Source organism: Octopus bimaculoides, chromosome 3 (genome assembly GCF_001194135.2).
Source record: "Octopus bimaculoides isolate UCB-OBI-ISO-001 chromosome 3, ASM119413v2, whole genome shotgun sequence".
In the NCBI taxonomy this organism is placed as follows: domain Eukaryota; kingdom Metazoa; phylum Mollusca; class Cephalopoda; order Octopoda; family Octopodidae; genus Octopus; species Octopus bimaculoides.
In genome coordinates this window covers 150,992,051-150,998,681 of record NC_068983.1, presented here as the reverse complement: position 1 = coordinate 150,998,681, position 6,631 = coordinate 150,992,051, and the positions used below count along the sequence as shown (strand labels likewise).

Genomic DNA, 6,631 nt, shown 5'->3' with positions numbered 1-6,631 from the left:
TATATAAACACATAAATAGAACTTTGATAACTTTGGTAGGTCTAGGTCAGTAGAGGCACAGGCCATGTACGACGAGCTTCTTTCAGTTTCCATCTACCAAATCCACTCACAAGGCTTTGATCGCCCCGGGGCTATAGTAGAAGACACTTGCCCAAAGTGCCATGCAATGGGACTGAACCCGAAACCATGTGGCTGGGAAGCAAGCTTCTTCTCACACGGCCATGCGCGCGCCTATTTATTTATTTATTTATTTATTTATTTGTGAAGCCATAACGACACTATAAGCATAAACAACTACATAAGAATACATACTGCACTTTAGAATATCTTGCCTATTTTCCCTATTCCACTTCAATACGTAACGTAATCTGCAGAATACATGTCATATTGTCCTTTGCCCTGCTAGGTGTGTTTGTGTATGGATGTATGTGTGTATGGATGTATTTCTTTACTACCCACAAGGGGCTACACACAGAGGGGACAAACAAGGACAGACAAACGGATTAAGTCGATAATACCGACCCCAGTGCGTAACTCGTACTTATTTAATCGACCCCGAAAGGATGAAAGGCAAAGTCGACCTCGGCGGAATTTGAACTCAGAACGTAGCGGCAGACGAAATACCGCTAAGCATTTCGCCCGGCGTGCTAACGTTTCTGCCAGCTCGCCGCCTTAATGTGTGAATATGTGTATTGTGCGTGTTTGTGAGTGTGTTTGTGAGTGTGTGTGTACCTGCTTTGTATTTGTGTGACTGTGTACTTAATTCAGTCATTGAAACCTAATTTAAAAAATGAAACGAAATGTGATTAAAAAAGAGAATTCAATTTTTTTCGAAGCTGTAATCAAGATTGTTAGATGTGTAACGTGACATGGAATGCAATACTGCTACTCGTAAAATTTGTAAACATTTGCATTTGGCATAAATCACTAACTAAGCTGTAAAACAATTAAACAAATGAATTTTGTATAGTTTTACAAAATTTTTTCATCTCGATAGGCGCAGGCGTGGCTGTGTTGTAAGAGGCTTGATTCCCAAGCTCATGGCTCTCGGTTCAATCCCACTGCGCAGAACCTTGCCCAAGCACCTTCTTCTATAACCTCGGGCAGTGTGTGTGGATTTGATAAACGACAAATGAAAGAAGGTTCGGAGAGTATGGAGTTACTACTAAGTCATCTCTACTCCCACGCGGCCCAAGGTCGTAGCACTTGTGAAGAACTCCAGTTATATGTCAAATAAAAGAAGATAATAACGTGGTTAATGCATATAGGAAGCAGAAGAGGGCTGGCACCTATTTATGTGTCACACAGGACCACCGCTATTCGGACAAAACCTGATGTTAAATGAACCAGTAACAATTTCAATTTCTTTGTCAGCACGGACGCGAATATTGAGTCTAAGAATGTATCTGTGGTAGATGTACTCGGTCATTAAGACTTATCTTAGTCAAGAATTCAACGCAGTACCGACTCGAGGACACAAACCGTCAACTTTTCGGATGATTCTCAACTACCCAATCCACTCGGCCAACTTCCCTTTTTCAATACGGAGTGGCTGTGTGGTAAGTAGCTTGCTTACCAACCACACGGTTCCGGGTTCAGTCCCACTGCGTGGCACCTTGGGCAAGTGTCTTCTACTATAGCTTCGGGCCGGCCAAAGCCTTGTGAGTGGATTTGGTAGACGGAAACTGAAAGAAGCCTGTCGTATATATGTATATGTATATATGTATGTGTGTTTGTGTGTCTGTGTGTCTGTGTTTGTCCACCCCCACCCCCACCATCGCTTGACAACCGATGCTGGTGTGTTTAGGTCCCCGTAGCTTAGCGGTTCGGCAAAAAGAGACCGATAAAATAAGTACTAGGCTTACAAAGAATAAGTCTTGGGGTCGATTTTCTCGACTAAAGGTGGTGCTCCAGCATGGACGCAGTCAAATGACTGAAACAAGTAAAAGAGAGAGTAAAAGAGAGACTCATTGGACTATGCCCATGCTGGGGCAACACCTTCAATTGAATCAACATCAGTATTTATAGACAAACTCGACCCTAGCGGAATTTGAACTCGAGGCGTATGAGGATGGTAATGAAATATCGCAAAATGTTTTGTCTGATGCTCTACCGTTTCTGTCGTATAAATCTGTGAACCTGATAAATTTACCTAAACTGTAACCCTTATCGTCTGGCAATGTCCCTTACCTGATCTGCTGGACCAGCGGCATACCAAATCGGAGATTTATCTCATCCGCTTAACGCCACCAAACTTGAAAGCTAATGAGTCTGTCCTTCGTAAGAACATTCAAGCTTTAGCATATATATATATATATATATATATATATATATATATATATATGTAAGGACGCGTGCGAGTGCCTACAGATGAATGTGTGTGTGTATGTGAGTGTGTGTGTATGTGAATGTGTGTGTATGTATGTGGTTATGAGTACGAATGTGTGTGCATTTTTGTGTCTTTTTACACTGCATTACACAACGAATAAACCACTGCAATATCTTAAAATATTGAATCACACCTCAATATTTCATCTGCCTTTATACCATAAAATCGGTTTACGACTAGTGTAAAAATAATATTTAAAAAAAAAAGCAACAAAAACACAACACAAAACAGCAATAAGCTGAACAACAATAAAAACAACTACGACAACGGTGACAATATCAATAAAGGTAACCAACAATAAAGACCAATCATAAATAAGTAAATTTTAAAAGAGACATCGTAAAGCCATCTTTGATATATTAGATGAAGACCAATGGATTTTTTTTGTTCATTTATTTTGTATACTATATTTATTTATTTATCTGTGTATTATTTCTATTATTTACTTGTACCTGTGGTGGGTAGGTGGTGAGAGGTAGAGATTGAATAAAAGACTATTGAAGAAGAAAAAAAAAAAAGTATTCAAAAGAAAAATAATCTAACAAGGAAACTGCCGTCTCACAAGGGTAAGCTGATACGTGTCGCCACCACAAGCACCCTGTGGTGTTTTAACCGACTGACGCCAGAGCATTTGTAACTTACTGACCCTCACAGGCTTATCTTTGTACTGTTAGTGGGAGTACTTCTCCCCCGCGCAGTTTTCAATAACCCACACCACGTAACACTCTGTAACACACACGCACACACACACACACATATTCATATATTAAGTACATATAGAGAGGCACACACAAAATATAAATATATGAACACACACGCACATACACGCACACCTCTGCATCATACCCCGCTATCATTTTGAGCGAAACCCTGTCATTACAAGTTTAAGGTCCTGCTCAGATTAACATAAGAGCAGAACTGTAAATAAGGTGTAATAGAGGGGAAGCTAGAAGCAAAAAAGGGAGTGAAAAATAGAAGAAGAAAAAAAGATAGTAATAAAACAAACGATGAAAGTATATGGGAAGAAAGAGGGGAGCACAGTGTCCGAGAGGAGAAGGGAGAATGTGAATGAGAGAGTTAAAAAAACAGAGTGAGAAGCAGTAAGAGGATGTCAACAAAAGCAAGTAGCAAGTAAATGAATCGTGTAAGATTGTATGACTTAATAAACAGCTAGATTGATGGATAAATCATTGTTTGCCTGTATTACACGTCGACAGACAGACAAGCAGGTAGACAGATAGATAGACAGATAGGCAGGCAGACAGGCAAACAAGAAGATAGATAGACAGGCAGGCAGGCACATAGATAGATAGATAGATAGATAGATAGATAGATAGATAGACAGACAGGCAGGCAGGCAGGCAGACAGACAGACAGACAGATAGATAGATAGATAGATAGATAGATAGATAGATAGATAGATAGATAGACAGGCAGGCAGACAGACAGACAGAAAGACAGACAGACAGACAGACAGATAGATAGATAGATAGATAGATAGATAGATAGATAGATAGATAGATAGATCTCTTACCTTTCACTTGTTTCAGTCATTTGACTACGGCCATGATGGAGCACCACCTTGAAGGATTTTAATGGACCGGATCGACCCCAGGACATATTTGTTTTAAAGGCTAGCTTACGGGGACATAATCACACCAACACCAGTTGCCAAAAGGTGGTGGGAGACAAACAGACACAAAGACATACGTATCCACGACGGGCTTCGTTAAGTTTCCAAATCCACTCACATGGCTTTGGTCGGTCCGAGGCTATTGTAGAAGACGCTTACCCGAGGTCCCATGCAGTGGAACTGAACCCAAAACCATATGGTTGTGAACCAAACTTTTAACCACACAGCCACGCCTGATAGAAAACTTTAAGCGTTGGTTCACATATACTTCCATATACGTACTAACGCTCGGACACATACACACACACACACGCACACACTCTCTCACACACACACACACACACACACACACACACACACACACATACACATATATTCACACACACGCGCACACACATATATTCACACACACACGCACACACATATATATATATATAGAGAGAGAGAGTAAAGATTATTTGCCAACATAATGTGACAGTCCCGATGAGGACGAATGTTACTGTTATTCACTGTGCTGAATCTTGAAAATATTTGGTGAGGTGGCAACTTATCGGTATTTTGTCAGCATGCTTGTTTACCAAGTTTTCTTTACTTAACAGGATGCACAAGGCTTCTTCAAAGCACAAGTGACACACGCAGGATAGTGTATTATATGGGTATGTATCTTTTATTATTGACCATTCTATTTCATATTTTATTTTTCCTTCTTTTACTTATCTCGGTATTTTCTCTGCTTGCTTGTTTACAAAGTTTTCATTACTTAGCAGGATGCACAAAGCAACCTTAAGGCCCAGGTCACATACTCCGAATAGTGTAATATATGGATGGGCATTTTTTATTATTGACCATTCTGTTTCGTATTTTATTTTTCCTTCTTTTAATCTTCTCTCCCCCTAACTATGTGAGTGTGTGTCGGGTTGTACTTCTCTATATATACGTATGCATGCCTGTCCGCGTGTTTACTATGCATGAATGTGTGTACCTACATAAGTAAATATATGTGTGTGTATGCACACACTAGCAGCTGTGTATGTAATGCATGCGCGTCTATGTATATCCGTATATTTGTATATGTGTATGTATGTGAATGCACGTACATATCCGTATATGTGTGTTGAACAGCAGCATAGTCGAGATGATATATTTTCTTCTCTTACTCTTGTTTTTTGCACACATCTACAAAATGACTTTCTAAAATGAAATTCCATTATGCAGCTGAGGAGTACATTTTCATTGTACATTCTATGTAGTGTTCTCACTACATGAATAAATGGAGCTTGTACGAAACATACGTACTGTTATAACCAATTGAATTTTTGTTGCTTTTCTTCAAATTTTATTCACCAAATCTCTTGATTTTGTTTTTGGTTTTTACACTACCAAATTCTGGTACCTCACAAATTTTAAGTACCACATTTAATATTTTGATTAAATCTATATTATTATGTGTGTGTGTATAGATGTATATATGTATATATGTGTGCGTGTGCATGTATATATATATATGTGTGTCTCTGTATGTATGTGTGTATATATGCTTATGTGTATGAATATATATATACGTGTATTTTTGTGTGTGTATATATGTCCGAGCGTTATTACGTATATGGAAGTATATGTGAACCAACACGTGTCTGTACGTATAGGCCGAATCTTAAAGGTCAGCAAAGAACAATCGCATGTGTAGCCGACTATGAAGAACAAATCAAAAATACAAAGAAATCAAATGCCAATCAAATCAAATCTCTTTAAAACGGCGACTACTTTAACAGTAGCAGAATCACTTTCCCACTACATCTACCATTCAAAGCAGTTTCCCAACGACCCTTCAGCAACAACACATCCTGATAAGCTCCGAGACTACAACTAAATTCAGTCCACGACAGACAGAGCGGATGTCCTTGAAGCCGAGAATTTTGAACTTACGGAGACAATATTTACATATCGCCCGAGGAAATTCAACTAGATCTCAGAATGCAGGGAAATGGTTGCATAATAAAGTACTTGCTCGACTGAAGAACTACGTTACAGGGAAACGATTGTAGTGATTAAAAAAATAGATGTCCAACCGCACTCCTTCGTGTTGACTCCAATGTTTTCAATTATATATATTTCATGTTGCTCTGCGATCATTTCATCATCTGCCATGTGGCACATGGTGCAGCTGTACAGATAATGTCGACTTGATATAGGGAGTGAACACGAACTTTTGGTTACTATAAACAAATCATCTGTGTGGTTGCTCAGCAAGAAATTGCCCAACCCCCATACATCGTCTAATGACGGGAGAGTCCATGATGATATGCATACATAGGCGCAGGAGTGGCTGTGTGGTAAGTAGCTTGCTTACCAACCACATGGTTCCGGGTTCAGTCCTCCTGCGTGGCACCTTGGGCAAGTGTCTTCTACTATAGCCTCGGGCCGACCAAAGCCTTGTGAGTGGATTTGGTAGACGGAAACTGAAAGAAGCCCGTCGTATATATGTGTATATATATATATATGTATGTGTGTATGTGTTTGTTCCCCCCAACATCGCTTGACAACCAATGCTAGTGTGTTTACGTCCCCGTAACTTAGCAGTTCGGCAAAAGAGACCGATAGAATAAGTA

The 6,631-nt window shown here is 39.6% G+C and overlaps 1 long non-coding RNA gene across 1 annotated transcript in view; it reads left to right on the top strand.

Moving 5' to 3' along the window:
* Positions 1–4,680, top strand: part of LOC128247426 (uncharacterized) — a 52,699-nt gene extending 48,019 nt beyond the window's left edge. The window contains exon 3 of the long non-coding RNA XR_008263813.1: positions 4,622–4,680. This is a non-coding gene — a long non-coding RNA (uncharacterized LOC128247426). The remainder of the gene's footprint in view (positions 1–4,621) is intronic.
* Positions 4,681–6,631: the final 1,951 nt, after the last annotated feature.